This window comes from Prionailurus viverrinus, chromosome D2 (genome assembly GCF_022837055.1).
Source record: "Prionailurus viverrinus isolate Anna chromosome D2, UM_Priviv_1.0, whole genome shotgun sequence".
NCBI classification, from domain to species: domain Eukaryota; kingdom Metazoa; phylum Chordata; class Mammalia; order Carnivora; family Felidae; genus Prionailurus; species Prionailurus viverrinus.
This window is the reverse complement of record NC_062571.1, coordinates 80389823-80406950: the sequence shown is the minus strand read 5'-3', so window position 1 is coordinate 80406950 and position 17128 is coordinate 80389823. Positions and strand designations below refer to the sequence as shown.

The following is a 17128-nucleotide window of genomic DNA, read 5'->3' as shown; positions in this document are numbered from 1 at the left end:
TTTTTTCTGTCCCTTGGACCTGTTTCCTGAGAGGCTGGGCTTGGTTGCTCCAAGCGCCCCCTGAGTTGAGTCTTCCAAAAACCCAGTGTCTTTTCTTTAACTGATGGCCTCTTTGGTCAAGGGTCAGGGAGTCGACCACCGGGGCCGGTTCCTTGGCCTGGGACGGCCCAGGTGGTTTCCTGGAGCAGGAGCCTCCCGGCCACTGCGGCAGGGCTCCCGGTCCCGCGGAGCCTTCCCTCCCGGTAGAAGCAAACAGGCTGGGCCAAAGAGCCCGGGAGAGGCTTCGCGGGCTGCAAAAATACAACAGACGGCGCAGAACCCACCAGCGCCGTGGCCTTGCATATCAATGTATGGGCTGGCTGCAGACCGCCAAGTTCGTTAAAAATGTCTCTGGCAGAGCGTCGCGGGCCGACTTCAGGGGTTTCGGTTTGCTTTCTATTTGGAATCACCGCATCACACAAACCGTGTTTACTCGGAAGGGGAGGGGGCGGGGACCAAACCCACCGCGCGGCGCACACGCCTTGATCTCACATTCCAGACTCGAGCTGTGTCAGCGCGACATGGGGCGGGGGGAGGGTTCTCTTCGGAGGTTTCATTCGCCATCTGCACGTCACTCCCAAACTTTTCCTCCCTGCGCTCGGGGAGTCAGGTTGACGCGCCCTGGATGCGGGGCTCGAGGCGCCGGGCTGGGCGCGCTCCCGCGGAGCCCGAGCCGCAGAGGCTCCGGGGCTGGACTCCGGCTTCTCAGGTACAAGTTGGGTGCCAGGCGCGGGGGTGGGGGCGACGAGGAGCGGCGGGCGGAGGTCTGGCTCGGAGCTCCGGGTTCCGGCGCCCCTCCGCGTTCCGGCCGGGCGGCGCGGGCGGCGGCGGGGCTGGGCGTAGGGAGTCCGGGCCGGCGGAGGCTGCGCGCAGCCTCACTCCCCGCGGCGCTCCCGGCGCGGCGGCGGCGGCGGCGGCGGCGGCGGCCCAGGCAGACAATGAACTTGCGAGCGCGCCGAGCCGAGGCAGGTTTGAGCCCCGTGCCCCTCGGCCCAGTCTCCCGAAGCCCCCCCCGCCCTCCCCCCCCGCGGACATCAGCGGGGGCGTCCCCTCGCCGCCGGTCCCGGCCGCCTCCGGGCACCCCGCGCGCCGGCGACCCCGCGGGAAGGGCTGCCGGCGGCGGCGGCGGCGGCGGTGGCGCCGGGACTCGCGTGCCCCCTCCTTGGCTCGAGAGAATGCAGCCGGAGCTCGGGGACAGGGGACGAGGCGAAGGGGTGGCGGCGCTGCAGACGGCCGGAGGCCGGCGGGGGGCGCACGCCGCGGGGCACGCACGGGCCGGCTGCCCAGAAGAACGGCCCCGGGAGTCGGAGTCGGGGCGCCCCCGCGCCGCCCCGCTCTGGAAGCTGCAGGCGGAGGACGGACGGACCGACCGACAGACAGACCGGTGCTTTCACCGTGTGAGCGCGCGCCGGGTGGGTGGTGGTGGTCGGGGGAGGGGGGCGGGAATTCCCCCAGCCAGATGCTCGGCTCCCCCGCGCACTTCGGGGAAGTTTCCAGGCGCAGCCCGGGGCAGGTAAGTGGGCAGCCGCCTCTCTCTCTCCCCGACCCTGGCTGGCAGCCACCCCCGGACCTCCCGCTCCGGTGCCACGGGTGCTTTGGGCCGAGGAGGCGGGAGGACGCGGCGGGGGAGGGGGGTCCCCAGGCACCCACGCCTGTGGGACCCGGTCCGGCGGGGGACACCGCGGGGGCGGGCGTGGGAGGAGACGGGGGCGCGGCCGGGCCCGGAGCGGCCTGAACTTTTGCTCCCCGCCCCCTCCTCCTTCCTCTCGGCCCTCCGCCCCCTGCCCCCTCCCGGCTGCCGGCCGTGGCTCGGGAGGCGGCGGGACTCGGGAGTTGCCGGCGCTTCTCGGCGGCGGCGGCGGCGGCCCCGGCCGGCTGGGCGCGGCGAGCCGAGCGCGGCAGGTCTGAGCGGCGCGGCGGCGGGGAGCGGGGGCTGCGGGGCGCCGAAGCCGTGGGGGAGCCGGGGCGGCGGCGGCGATCGTGCGGGAGCGCCAGGGCGTTGGGGTGCGGGTGCGGGTGCAGGTGGAGAGGACGCGTGGCGCAGTGGGCCCTCTCGGAGCCCCCTGGGAGGGCGGGATGGAGGCGGCCGGGTGAAGGAACCTCGCCTTTGGGGAATGAATGAAGAGCTGGGAAAGCGCCTTCCGACTCCTCCGGGCGAATGGATTGGCCGGCGTGCGCGCGCGTGTGTGCGTGTGTGTTTGGGATTCGGAGCCGCCTGGGTCCTGGGCGCGGCTGCCTGGCCGCCCCGTCGCGGTCCTGGTGCCCACGTTGCCCGCCCGCCCCGCGCCCTGGCGTGGCCCTGGCGGCTGGAGAGGCCGGCGGAGACACAGGAGGCGGGGGCTCGGTTGCCGGCTGCTGGCGGCTGGACGTCTGCGCCTCGCGTAGGGAGGCTCGAGAAGCAGGCGGCGAGGCTGGGGCTGAGGCTAGCTCTCCGGGGGCCCCCCGTTTGCCCCGTCCCCCGCGTGTTCACACCGGGTGAGTTGATGGCGCGGAGTTTGGGGGATGAAGTTGTGTTCTCAGGAAGCCCCAGGACGCCCCGGGAAGGGATTTGGCGCGGCGTTCAGTGAAGCGGAGCGGGGGGGGGGGGGGGGGGGGGGCTCCGCTTCTGGGCTCCTCCGTAGTGCCCCCCAGCCCCTCTTTATCAGGGGCAGTTGCCATGAGGGCAGCCAGCCCACGGAGCAGAAAGGCACCTTGAGGGCATGTGCACGCCTGCGGGGCCCCGGAGGAAACCCGGGTTTGGAGATTTGCCCGAAGTTCCTCTAGGACCTTCCCACCCCGCTCTCCATCCCAGCCTTCCTGCCCCCCCCCCCCCCCCATCCCTTGGAAAATCAGGAATCCTCCCTTACAGAACGTGGCACTTAGGGGTTTTACAAACTGAATGTTGAACCGGGATGTTTTGATTGCTACCTAAACACATTGGAGTCATACATGCTTTTGCTTAAAATAGCGTGTGCACAAAAATATCTTTTAATTAGGTGGTTTTTATCAAATAAGTTTTTCTCTACAATACTCCTGGAAGATTGGCAGGAAAATGTTCTTTTTGCCTCGTCCTGGACGAGGAGGCTGAGCCAGCAAGGTGAGGCTGCTTGCCATGGTCTCCCTCTCAGCGTGGGTTTGAGCCAGAAGTAGAGCTGCGGGTCTGGGCTTCCCTTCAAGGTCCCCAGGAGAACCGTCTCTAGGCTCCCGGGAAGGAAATTCAACAGCGTCTGTCTTTTCTGATCAATGCATGACTGCAGTGAGCTGGCTTGTGGGTGAAGCAAGCACCATGAATTCATCCAGGTATGGGGAGCAGGGGTGGGGGGAGGATGGCCAGGGCAGGGGGAGGGGGCAGGTCTGCCCACAGTGGGGTACAGGTATGCCTTGCTTTTCTTTGATGACTAGAGCTTGTGGTGCCCGAACCACGGTCTCGGCCAGGGATGCCAGCACCGTCGCTGTGGCTTCTGTGCAGGCTTCTCTTTCTGTACCTTTCTCTCCTCTGTTGCTGCTGCCCCTGGCCAGGAGAGGCCAGGCATTCGGTTTTCTACCTGCCAGAAAGAGAGAAGATTAATCCCTGCATCTGGAAGAGGCAGTGTTTGCAGGAAAGGTTGGGAGAGGTTGGGAAGTGGATTGTGTTTATTTGGTGTTTGGAGAAGAGTGTAAAAGAAACTCCAGGTTAACCAGCTGGGCCACAGGAACCTCAGGCCCTTTGAACCTGCACTATCAGAAGCTTTAGATTAGTCTGGGCTGTGATTAGATTGTGGTTGTCCAAGGCCATGCAGGACCGAGCTGGAAATCGCCCTTGCAAGTGCAGGGGGAGGAGAGGAGGGAGATTCTGGGGCTGCCCTGAATGGGTGAACCATGCCCCACCTATAGGGGGCAGCTTTCACTCGGCCTCGGCCAGTTGGAAAGAAACAGACTTGGCGGGTCTTGTTTGTTTTCAGGAGAATTCTCAAGCGTGGACCTTCAAGTGTGGGTTCTCATTCTAGAAGTGGAGTAAAAGGTTGGGGTGGTTGTATTGCCAGGAGGTCTGAAGTTTGACATCTGGCCCCGTGTCCTACCATCAGGGAGATGTGATACATGGTAAGACTTGTGGCTCACCCCCCCCCCCCGCTTCCCCAAGGGCCCAGGGACTAAGCGCCATGTGCCAGGTTCTGTCACACACGTGTGTGTCACACACTCAATCAGTAGCTACCTGATGGAGACCCATCACGTGGAAAGTGACGCTACTAAGACTTTTTATATGATTTCATTTACCAAATAGATCCCAGGGTGGAGCATCTGGGGGTGCTACGGTGGTGAGACGGGCACAGCCCCAGCCCTTACAGAAAGGGGGGGGGGCAGACAGAAATGCCTGTACCGGATGGACAGACCTCCAGCTGGGAAGGACAGTAGGGCCAGAACAGTGCTGGAAGGGGTGGGTTGTTGGGGGAGGAGTCTCCTTTGACAGATGTGGAAATCGAGGCTCACAGCAGTTGAAAGCCTGAAAGTGGGGAGTCAGCCCCTGCCCCTGATCTGTATCTCCTGGGCCTGCCCTTATATCCCACCATGCGGGGCTGGAGCCTCTCGGAAACCCCCAGAACACGCGCTCTCTGTGGTTGGCAGCTCTCGCTTTTCCTGTCAGTATGTTTGGACCCCATCCCCTTCCTAGTGCCTCTAGGTCCAGGATTGCAAAGATACAATTTGGAACCATGTGTCAGAGACGGGAATGTTCTTAAATTCTAAAAGCAGACACTACCTTTAAAAGTTGGGTGGCTCAGCCAGTTAAGCGTCTGACTCCTGGTTTCTTTTCTTTTCCTTTCATTTTTTTTTTTTTATTTATTTTGAGAGAGAGAGAGAGAGAGAGAGAGAGCCAGCATGAGCAGGGGAGAGTCAGAGAGAGAGGGAGAGAGAATCTCAGGCTCCACCCCATGAGTGCAGAGCTCCCCCACGCAGGGCTCCCGCTCACGAACCGTGAGATCGCGACCTGAGCTGAAATCAGGAGTCAGACGCTTAACCGGCTGAGCCCCCCAGGTGCCCCTCGGACTCCTGGTTTCTGCTTGGGTCATGATCTTGCAGTTGGTGGGATGGAGCGAGCCCCGCGCCGGGCTCTGTGCTGGCAGCGTGGAGCCTGCTTGGGATTCTCTCTCTCCCTCTCTGCCCCTCCCCGACTCGTGCCGTCTCTGTCTCTCTCAAATAAATAAATAAAACTTAACAGTGGTAGCTGGCATGGGAGTGTCACTTAAGTGAGCAGTCAGCTGGCGGGCATCTCTCCAGCAGTATGTCGTTTGGCAAGTGATGCTTTCAGTCATTGTTCAGAATCATGCCGCCTGTCTTCCCTTCCAGTCTGTCTGTTGGGATGCCGGGGAGTATATTCAGTTACTTCCGTGGGTGATTTTGTGCCTGTCACGTGAGCCAGGAGATCGTGTTCTCGCTTAGCCGAGCGGGTATCGGGAGACACCGAGTGTTTTGACGTGCACAATGTATTTCTTTATTGTTCTCCAGTGCGGAGGTCTGATTTCCTTCCCGAGATGCTCCTCCTTTACAATAAAGCCGGAGAAGATGACCCATGTTTTCACAGCATAAAACAAGCTTAAAGGTGGCAGTTATCTAGTTAGTCTATCCCGTCTAGGTAGCTAGGAAGAAAAGTAAAGGCTTTGTGTTGATTTGGGCCAGTACAGTTTTTTTTTTTGTTTTTTTTTTTTAACATATGGGGGCTGGGGAGGCGGACATTTGGTCACAACAGCTGTCACTGGCTGGGTCCCCACTGGTTCCCAGCTGGCCCTGTGCCAGGCAGGTCGGACAGGTGTCCCCCTTTGTCTCTATTAGAGGGCGGGGGGAGGCTGCTTGAGATCACACAGACCGAGCTTTCAGCCACCCAGGTGTCCAGGAGGAAGGATGAGGAACGACAGCGGGGTCTGGAGGGAAAGAAGACAGGGTACAGGGTAAAAACTGTGGCTTCCCCAGAAGGGGAAGGTGGGTGTGAATCAGCAAGTGCTACGTTAGGGGGAGGTGGCCCTGGAAAGCAGGGTTTCAGTCTCTGCTGGCTTCCAAAGGGGTGTGAGGAACCTCAGGCGTTTCGGCGGCGATGATGGGAGGCATTGATGCATCGCCCCAGGTGTGGGCCCAGGGCCAAGTGCGCTGGGTTGGGGCTGGGGGGCGGGGAGGGGGGGAAGCACACAGCCAGGGCAGCACCCAATTAGTGGGCAAGGCAAAGCTTGCACAAGTTGGTTATGTAACACCGCTGGCAGGAAGGACATGGTTAGCGGCTCTGAGGTCGCAGTGGTCTGGAGTGACTTCGGGCCGCTGTCTCATACGTGAGTCGACACCTGCCAGGTGCTCGGAGCAGGGCCTGGTGCACAGGAAGGAAGCACTCTTGTATACTCTTGAGTGCTGGAGCTCATAACCAAGGACAGAGGACGCCTCTGAACGCCCGGAAATTGCGTGGACGACTTTTGATGAAGATGGTCGGTGTGTGTATTTCAGAAGGGGGCGCACGATTTCAACAGATTCTGCCTTCGCACCTCGTAAGGCCAGGAGCCCCAGGACACCTTAGATCCTGTAGTTCCTGTTCAGGTTTTCTTTGGCTGGCTGCTTTACCTCTCGGGCCTGTTTCTTTGTGTGTGTGTGTGTGTGTGTGTGTGTGTGTGTGTGTGTGTGAGCAGGGGCCGGGTAAACGGTCACTTTGTGACCCTTTCACCGGACACCGTGGGGAGGCCGTGGGTCAGTTCGGCTGTGTTCCCCACTTGTCACAATGAAGCAGAGGGCAGATCAGGCAGCGCTCGCCGGAGACGTGCGGGGACAGCTTGCTTTCGGATGTTACATCTTGAGCCCCACCGTAAGCTTCCAAGAGTCCTGAGCAGGCTGGCAGGGGCCTCGTTGCTGGCCCAGGGCTCCCCCTGACACCTATTTTATGTTTCTAGAACTCGTCCTGGCCCCGGCCTTTCGGCTCTCGGAAGAAAGGGAGGTTGGCAGATCATCAGGAGTAGAGGGTGTCATTATAATGGAAACTTGGACACTTTCCAGAATTGTGTTTGTGGTGAAAATATTGAAGCAGGCAGCCTAGTCACCCAGGTGCCTGGAAACTACCCCAACATGGGCAAATAATTAGATGCAGACCAGGCATAATTATTTTTTCCTACATTGTGCTGGAACCTGGTCTTTTTACATTTTCTCTTGAAATGGGATACCCTCCTTTTGATTCGTCTGCTCCCTGGGGTGGAAAAGACAGTGGTGGTCTGGAGCAGGAGGGGAAGACCGTGAGGGGTGGTGATTCTGTCCCTGCCAGGGCAGCCCCGGGTCACGGGGGAACTTCTGTCCTGCTCTGCTGTGCCCTTGCGGGGACCCGCCCCGAGGGCCTGGGGCGTCTTTGCTCTCAGGTTGGAACCTGCATCCCAGAGTCTGAGAGGTCTGCAGAAGTGCATTCCTGTCTCATGCCCTCGATGGAAGGGGCCGAGGAGCTCTGTCTGCCCCTCGTGACACCTGTTTACTCACACACGCTGATGGAAGTGAACTTCAGCCCCTTCACATTTGCAGCGAATCAGATGTTTGGTGCCTCCATGCAGACGTTCTTTTAGCCTGGGTGTTGAGTCCCTTAGAGACCCTTGGCGGGGCAGCACAGGGGGTGGGTGAGCCTGGCACCATGCTGACCAGGGTGGGAGTCCCTCCTGTGTTTCTTTTTTTTCTTTCTAATGTTTATTTATTTTGGAGAGGGGGGCAGGGACAGAGGATCCGAAGCAGGCTCTATGCTGTCAATAGCAAGCCCCATACGGGGCTAGAAGTCAGGAACCATGAGATTGTGACCTGAGCTGAAGTCAGAGGCTCAACTGAATGAGCCACCCAGGCGCCCCATCCTTTGTTTCTTTGCTCCTTTACCGTAACCTTGAGCGACTGGCCTCCCCTTCTTCTGCCTCAATTTTGTCTTTGGTAAAGGGGGTTAATGATTTCTACTTTGTATTGTGTTTTGAGTATTAGAAGTAGCACAATTTAGGGCTCCAGGGAGCTCCCCAAATTGAGCCCCTCTTCCTGGACAGCTTCTGAACCGAGAGAGAGAGAGAGAGAGAGAGAGAGAGAGAGATGAGTGGAGATAAAAATGTGGCATCTGTCCTCGACTGAAGCCTACGTTGGAGAATGTGGCTGAGCTGGCGGGCATGGGGGGCATCGTAGTCCCGAACTGAGGGCGCCCCCCCCCCCACCAAGTCATAGGCAGAATGGGGAAGTTGCAGCTGCCCCGGGGGCAGCCCCCACCTCCCCGGGCAGCTGGTGGGGTGGCAGGTCTGCTCTGGGTGAGAAAAGGCAGGACTGGGTCACTCACATCCAGATCCTTGTTCCACGCTCCTGGGATAGTGTAGATACCACCGGCTGCAGACACACAGGCCGAGTGCCGTGCATGTGGGAGGAGACGTCAGGAGCGAGCAAGACGAGTCCCTTGCTGACATCCAGTAGTCAGTGTGGAGCCCGGGGCCTGGCCCTTGGTGGGGGCTGACAGATGGTGTCCATTAGGGCAGGGGGGCATTGAAGTTAGGCAGCAAGGCCTTGTTGGCTACTTGTATCTACAGAGCGTGGGAGTGATCGCCACAGTGAGTAAATGATTAGCCGTGGACCCCGAGGCTGCGTTCTAAACCGTGAGGCAGTTCACAAGGAGTGGATGTATGTGCTGACCATGAGCCTGGCCGGGAGAACCGCGTCTGCCTCCCCTTGGTCCCCCGCCCCCCCCCCCCCCCCCCCCGCTCCCGTGGGGCCCCCTCGCCACCTTCAGGAAACCTCGGCCAGTAACTCGTATCGTCTCTGCCACATCTCCCCTGAGCCCCTTTGTTCCCCGTCCAAGCGTTACTTTCCTCTTCTGACCTTCCGTGTTCTGCTTCGAACTCCACCTTGAACCTGTCTCACCTTGCATCATCTTCCAGTTTCCTGAGTGCCGTCTGCTTTCCCTAGCCCGGGGAGCCTCTCAAGGTTGAGGAAGGTTTCTAGGGGACCCGCTTACAACTAGGCCCGCAAAGAGTCGGGGGAGGCTTGCCGTTTATTGAACTAATGAAAACGATTCTTTCAAAAACCCATTTCTCCGGGACCGTTACGGATCTTACGCGGGCCTCTGGGTGTGCACCCGGAAGGTAGAAAAGAGTCCCCGATTTGGTGCCCCGGTACAGGAGTTAACGCTCGCCACTAAATTTTTGAAGGAGTCAAGAGCCTCATGCAATAACCTTGGATTTCCTGGCATTAGGGTTTGGGGCCACTAAACAGCTTTGTGTGTGTGTATGTGTCTTGAGAGCCTTGGGGGGAAATGTTATGGAAATTTGGTTGGTGTTTCAGAAATATAAACAGGAGCCATCTACTCAGGGAAGAAATGTGGGGGCTGTTAGTGTTTCTTATAGCTGGCATAATGGCTTGTCTTTAAATTCCAGGCGCCTTTGTTTGGAATGTAAATATTTGCATTAAAAATATAAAGTATATCCTGGCGTGTATTTATTGCGGCCATAATTTCCAAACCCCAAATCAGACTATTGGTCTACAGAGGATTATTTCCTCTGATTTGTGAACCTGTTTATATAAAGAGTCTTCCAAATGTACACACACACACAACCATATTTGCTTGTGCACGTAAGGGATCTCCAGGATTACCAAAGAGCGGGGTTGCCTTGGGGAGTCTGGGCTGAGTGTTTGTGCCTCCCAGTGTGCATTCCGGATCATGTTCTGGTAAGCAGCAGCCACTCTGAGGATGGCCAGATTTGGGCCCCGGTCCCGTGGGATTGTGTGGCTCCTCTGACCTCAGTTTCCTGGACATCCCAGGTAGGGGATGGACCACAGCTGGCTCATCTCTGGGCCACGTAACCAGACATTGATTTCAGAATTATTGTTGCTCTAGGAAGATGTGGAGAAGAATGGGCGTTTGGGGTCCGTTCTGTGGTCTGGAGGAGGCGGGGGGCAGGACGTTCTCATTTCCGGTTCATGGTTGAACTCCGAAGGCCTCTGTGGGATGTCATCCTCCGTGAGATTCTTGGGGACGGGTTAGCCTTTTCATTTTCCAGAGAACAGCCCTGCTTTGTCAGACATTTGGCGGAGACGGAGTTTTACCGCTTAGCTGGTCTCCGCCCTCTTCTCCAGAGTGAGAGGTGGGGGGCTGCAGTTGTGCTGGGCTAGGACCTCTGCTTCCAGTGGTGTGTGTGTGTGTGTGTGTGTGTGTGTGTGTTGGAGGGTGGCAGTCCCAGATGGAAACCCTGTCTCCAAGTGACTCAACAAATGGAGAAGTGGAAGTCAGCCGGCCTATTGGGGACAGCCAACCTGGGTGATCTGTCAGCCAGCCCCAAATCTAGGCTTGTCCCCAACCCCCCGGCAAACTCTCCATCATCACAGGGTGGAGGGCAGAGGAGAAGGGGACACGGGGGTTCCTGGCAGGGCCTGGGGGACCCCACCTCTGGCCCCTGGTTCTCTGGTACCAGGGCCCACTTGTCCCTGCTTCCCAGCTACCCAGGATCCTCCCCTTGGTTGGGACCAGCTCCTCCTCGGACGCTGCGCGCTGTTACGTCAGGACCGGACTCGGTTGAGGCAGCAGGAACCCTCTGGCCCTCCCCATCGCCATCTTGAAAAGAGCATCTTGACCGAAGGAGTGTCAGGCCTCCCTCTGCTTGGGAACTTTTCCTTCCTTGGGCTCCAGGGATGCTGAGCCGCACGTGGGAGAGGAAGCGAGGCAGGGAGACGGTGTGAGGAGAGAGGTATGGAGAGCTGGGATGCTAGCTCCAGCACTGCCCTGATGGGCCATCCAGTGTTAAGCGTGGAACTTTCCATGTTTGGTTCTTACTTTGACCCATCAGTGAACGTTCCTTATCTGAAAGAAACATTGTCCTGCCTCAGAAATGGTGAGCGTTTAGGAAGGACCACTTCCTGGGTGTCTGGGTGTTCTTGAAGTGCGAGAAACTCACGGTTGCCTTTTCCGTGATCATCTTTAGCCCAGCCCACGGTGATGCGACCCCACCTCGTTCCCCGTCACAGTTCTTAATAAAAGATTGTCTGATCCAGAAGGGCCCTGTGCGACCCCGGATTGGGCCAGCGATCCAAGTGCACTGTCCTGAGAGTCAGAGGAAATAGCTGCTTTTAGGACATGCTGAACTTGCCTAAGCAAGTTATCAGTCGGAATAAATAAGAGGCTGAAGGGACGCTCTGATTAATGAGAGTGGGAGCAGCCTGACATTTGTGTCGTCCTAACTTTGAAAAGCTATTTGTACTCGCTCTGGCAGTCTCTGTGAGAAATTAGATGTGGAAAGGTGTGCAGAAGACAATGGGCACTTAGCAAATGAGACCTCCTCGCCAGAAGCACCTTCCAGGCAAAAATAAAATAGAATAAAATAAAAAAAAATCATTCGCCCACGGGTCGACTGTTGCAAAATCCAGGGATCCTTTGCCTTGGACAAAATTTGCATTGTAATTGATGCATTAATGATGTAGTAAAATGGGGTATTGAAAATTAGATGAAATCTCGGTTGCCATTAGGGGTAGAAAGGAAAATTGCTTTCGGCTGTTAAAACTGAAACAAATCAGTAGAAAAATGCAGGCCTGCCCACGTCTGAGTCAGCGGTTTTTTTGGATTGTGGAAGAAGATTTGCCCACTGAAAATCAGCCTTGTGCCTCTTGGACCAGCCCTGAAGCTATAGAACTGTTTGGGGAGGTGTGTGTGCACGCGTGTGGATGTGTGTATATGTATATGTGTGCAGGTATACTTAGCTTACAAAGTTCTCATCGAATTGATTTTTAAAAATTATGCAACAGGCTGCTTTTTTTGGTCCATTCAACCTATTCCCTTATTATTAGTTTTTAAAAAATTTTTTTAATGTTTATTTATTTTTGAAGGAGAGAGAGTCAGAGTGTGAGGGGGGGAGGGGCAGAGAGAGAGGGCGGCACAGGCTCCGGGCTCCGAGCTGTCTGCACAGAGCCCGACGCGGGGCTCAAACTCACAAACCGCGAGATCACGACCCAAGCCGAAGTCGGACGCCCAACCGACTGAGCCACCCAGGCGCTCCTAACCTCTTCCCTTTTCAAACAGCTTACTTGAGATACAGTCCGCTCACATACCACACATTTAAATTAAATCCATCCATTTAAAACATATGATTCAGTAGTTTTGAGTGTATTTACAGATCTGTGCAGCCAGCACCACATTCAATTTGAGAACATTCCATCATCTCAGAAAGAGAGCCTTTGCCCATTCGCGGTCAGCCCCCACTTCCCTCATGCACAGCCCCCCGATCCCCCAGTCCTAAGCAGTGAGGCATCTTCTGTCTCTATCAGTTTTTCTGCTCTGGACTTGTGTATGACTGGAATCGTATAAATAATACGTGTGTGTGTGTGTGTGTGTGTGTGTGTGTGTGTGTGCGCTTTTTTGTTTTTTGTTTTGTTTTTGTTTTTCGGGTTTTTCTGTACCTGGCTTGCACTCAGCATCATGGTTTTACAGTTGACCCATGTTGTAGAATGTACCAGTATGACATTCCTTTTGATGGCCAAATCGTGTTCCATTGGATGGGTGGATCACATTTTATAGACTTTTGGGTTGTCTCCGACTTTGGAGTCTTGGTAATCTGCTATAAACATTCATGTACAAGTTTTTGTGTGGACACGTGTTTCCATTTCTAGGGTTATGGTTTATGAGATATTTTTACTTGCTCTTAATAATAAGATTCATTTATTTTTTTAACATGCTCTTTTCCTGGCCCTAGGGAAGGCTTAATTCTCAGATGGGTTTCTGTTTCCCATCTGAATTGTCAGAATTTATTAGAGCTAGGAAGGGCCTTCAGGGGATCATAGTCTGGCTCCATTTTGTAGATGGGGAAACTGAGGCCCCAAGAGGTCACACGGAGCCAGGACTCAGCCCTGGTTTCAGTTGTCCTGAATGTTCTTCCTAAGCTCTTCGTAACACCCAGTCACCCTCTTGACTGACGTGGGGTGGGAGGTTGGTGACCACCTTGCCCGAGCCCGCTGTTGTAACCCCCTCTGACCTGATGGAGGCCGGAGAGTGGCTGGTCCGCCACCAGCTGCCAAACAAGAGCTACGGCTTGTGGCGCCAGCGCCTTCTCGTTCTTTCTCCCTGCGGCCACAGGAGGCCAACGCTTATCCGGGGAATAATTAAATTAGGAACCAATTCAGAGAATGAAATTTTATCTGATCTGGCTGAGCCCATAAACAAGGGGCTGTGGCTGTGACTTCAGGGTACATTATGAAGTTGTTTTTGAAGCATTATGTTGGCCCAGAGCATTGGCGGACCTGGGCGGCCCGGCGGGGGCACCTCCTGGGGCGGGCGGCTTGCGTGGCTGGGGGTTCCTCCTGAAGTGCTGAGCCGTGTCCCCATTCTAGCTTCTCATGCACTTGTTTTCAGGTGCCATTTAAATTCTGATGCAGTAGATGGAAGTGTTTTATGGCCGGGATGTTCTGGATGCTTCAGGAAGTCCCATCTGTCAAGATCCCCACGGATGCACCTCGTTGTCATTGACGTTGTAATGCACTTCTACAATTGTAGTGAGAAGTAAACTTTGCAGGAAGCTCTCTGGCTGTAAATCAGGGTGCTGCGTTGGAACTCCCATGGAGCTTTTCGAAAGAAATACACCTACTCCAGTCCTTCGTCATGTCTTTGGGGGGTGGGCCCTGGACAGCTGTGCGTGTGCCCGTGCACCTGCGTGTGTAGGCACATGTTAAGCTCTTTAGCTGAGAACCATTGATGGAATCGGCAGTGATTATAATCATTCTTCAAGGGAGAATTACAATCCTTCCAAGGCCAACAGGGGGACCGCGATCCTCAGGAATGAGCCTTTTTTGTCCCCAGTCTGTGTTGGGACCTGGACTGTGACTCTCTTTGTGTTTCTGGACCGGATTCCTTGGATGTGATTATTGTACATTTTCCATCACTCTGCTGCATCTGTGGGATCGTGGGTCTGTTTTCCTTCTCTGGGAACTGCCCCGGCACCATCTCCACGGCGGCCCAGCCAGCGATCTGAGAATCTCCTTTGGCACTTAGCTGGTTGTGCAGGAATTACTTCCTTTCCATCTGCTGGTAGAGGTTATTTATTCTGCTAAGACCAGAATTGTGTCTTACTCAAGGTTATATTCCCAGGGTCTAGCCCGTGGCAAAGAATGATTGGATGGATGGATGGATGGATGGATGGATGGATGGACGGACACATGGATGAAGGGAAGAAAGGCAAGAGTACATTGGATAATTGAAAACCTTGACCCAGCATGTGGGAAAGCAAAGGTCTTACAGGTCAGCTGGTTCATTTTCCTAGCCTACTCACAGCCCTTTTGTAGCCGGGGAGGCTGAGACCCGTGGGGGTGAAATGATTTGCCCCCGATCCTTCAGCGCCATTGGTGAAGAGTATTTGGGAGCCTGACCCTTCTGCTTCTCCAGCCCTTCTGACGCAGGCTCCCCTTAAAAGTCATTTTCCTGATGGAGGAAATACTTTGTGCCTGCCACTGTGCTGGAACTCTCATGGGGAGAGATGGAGAGTAGACAGTTTCCCAAGTATCAGAACAGATCGTAAGAAGTGTCTGCGATGGGCAGTGGCTGACTGGGTGATCGGGGAAGGATTTTCTGAGAAGGTGACAAGTAGGCGGATCCTTGAATGAGAAGGCACTACCACCTGAAGCTCCGGAAGAGTGTCCCAGGCAGAGGGAACAGCAAGTTACAAGACCCCAACGGGGACCAGTTGATGGGATGGGAGAGCTGGTCAGAGGACCTGGTTTCTACCACACTTGGGTTGACGTCCATGCTTCTGTCTTCCTCCAAATTACCATTTACAGCTCGCCGCACAACACTTGTCCAAATGGCTAGTGGGGGGGGGGGACCAGGAGAAACCCCCATCCTCCTTGTCCTCTCCCTGAGGGTTTGGCTTGTGAGCAGAAGTTATTTTTATGCAAACACACGCTTGAGGGCAAAGTCTCAGGGTGGACAGCTGAACCCACACTCATCGACACAAGACCGAAATAGTGCCGTGAGTTCCCAAAGGTGAGCGTGTGGCTGATGATTTGAATTTGTGACGGCTCCAAGCGGCCCGCTTCTGGGAGAGGGGACCCTTTGGCGGGGAAGTGGGGCAAAGCAGATTCCTGTGCGGGCATGGCCTCTTCCTGGAGTGTTGCTTTCCTGCCTGGCCTTGACCAAGTCCCTCACGACTCGGCTTCCTCTTAACTCTCTCAGATGGAGGCTCTGCCCCCCTCCCTGTGCTACTCCCAGAGCTTCCTTCCCATCATCTGTTATAACCTTGCTCCTTGAGGGACCTGCCATTCATGTCTCTTTCTCGAAATCCCTTCCCACCCCAGATCCTGTAGGAACCCATGTTCCCAAATGGGAATGCCCTATTTGGTGTTCCAGCCCCCTCCACAGATTATTTCTATCACTTATTTGCATAGGCTTCAAATCTCTCTCATCCCTCCCTGGACATCCTTAAGGGTATAATGTTGCAAAGCTTCCCTAGAAATGTTTATTGTTAGCGATGGTGACGTACAGCCCCATTTTATATTGTTTATGATTAGTTTTTAAACTATGGACAGAACATGGATTTCTCTGAGTTTAAGTAAATGGAAAAACAAAAGAGAAACAATTTTTTTTTTTTTTCCTGTAGAGCTCGATTTAGAATCATTCCAGATGTTCACTCGGCATCTCCTCCCAAGTTTGCGTGGGGCTGTCCTGCCTGGAAACTGTGCCTGTGTTGACCTGTTGAAAACTTGCCACGAATCCCTTAGTCTTTTGGCATTCCTAGATGTTGCCTTGTGATTTCATTGTCGCTTTTTATTTTGAAATAATTTGAGACGGGGGCGCCTGGGTGACTGAGTCAGTTAAGCGTCTGACTTCGGCTCAGGTCATGATCTCGGGGTTCATGAGTTCGAGCCCCATGTCGTGCTCCACACTGACAGTGTGGAACCTGCTTGAGATTCTGTCTGCTCCTTCTGTGCTCTCTCTCTCAAAAATAAATTAATTAAAAAGAAAAACAGTGAAATAATTTGAGACCCCCAAGAAGCTGCAGAAATAGTACTAAGTTCCCGTGTGCTCCTCAACCAGCTTCCCACAGCGATAACTTCTTACGTAACCGTAGGACATTATCACAGTCAGGAGCCTGACGTTGGTAAAATACTGTTACTAAACTACAGACGCTGTTCTGTTGCCGCTTAATTTTGTTACATGGAGGGATCCACAGCACTTTAGAATTTCATAGACTTCAGTGCTGTCGTTTGTGTTTTAGATTGTCTCTGGATCTCCTCCAATTTGTCATCAATTAAAATTCATTTCCACTGGTCAACCAATCCTGGAAGACCCGCGATATGTGCATTTCATATCTTCCAGGCACCCACGTGGTGCTCGGTGGGCCTGCAGCCTTGGTGCATGAACATGGACAACTTTCTTTCCCAGATCTGAGAGATGCTCAGATCTAAGGAACCGTAAAGAACAGTGCAGTGCATTGGCGCCCAGGACAGGGAATCGGGAAGCTTGGGTTCTGATAACGTAGCCAACCTTTGGGCGCTCGTGCTAACGTTTATCTGCACTCTGTTTACTCTCAGCAACCTTTGATATAGACACGCTTGACACTCCCACTCAACGGATGTGAAAACTGAGGCCCGAGAGGTTCATCCTGCCCCCGTTCTGGCAGTTGGTGAGTGACAGGGTGGGATTTGAACCCAGGCAGTGTTGCTTCAGAGGTTGCGCGCCCTTACCTCGTAGGGCTGCCTTCCTTGGTTCAGGTCTTGACCCTTGTGCTCCCAGCTCTCCCTGACCGCTCTGTGTGTTGGGGCTGCTTCCTTGACCTCTCCGAACCTCTTTCCTCAACTGCAACGTGAGGCGGTTGGCTGAGAAGATCTGCCGCCATGTCCCTTCCGTTTGTGAGCGCGGCTGGTTTTCCTGGTGAAAGACCAGGAGGTGCTTTGCGGGTCGGGAAGATATCTGCTGCCTGTTTTAGTTTGATGGGAGCCTCAGTTCCCACTGAATTATGCTCCGGTGTGTTTTAATTAAGCCATCTACCGACCGATTTCTTAAAAATTCAAAATCCCCACGCAGCAGGCTGTGTCTGAGCCCCCTGCGCTCAGCTGTGGGTCAGAGTGACGCTCGTAATAACCAGAAGGCATGTGTGAGGCTGCTCGGTGCGTCGGCCTCACGGGCAGCATTAAT

The 17128-nt window shown here is 55.2% G+C and overlaps 1 protein-coding gene across 10 annotated transcripts in view; it reads left to right on the top strand.

Moving 5' to 3' along the window:
- Positions 1-555: 555 nt before the first annotated feature.
- The window catches only part of CHST15 (carbohydrate sulfotransferase 15), an 81073-nt gene continuing 64500 nt past the window's right edge, over positions 556-17128 (top strand). For 2 of the 10 annotated variants that reach the window (XM_047824483.1, XM_047824489.1), the window contains exon 1: positions 556-748. The gene's annotated coding sequence lies outside the window, so the exon portion shown is untranslated. Of the gene's footprint in view, positions 749-1081; positions 1452-1733; positions 1942-2011; positions 3319-3420; positions 4099-5499; positions 8644-10454; positions 10704-14723; positions 14978-16524; positions 16617-17128 lie in introns of those variants that run through there. The other 8 variants (XM_047824482.1, XM_047824484.1, XM_047824486.1 and 5 more) reach the window with 8 other exon arrangements.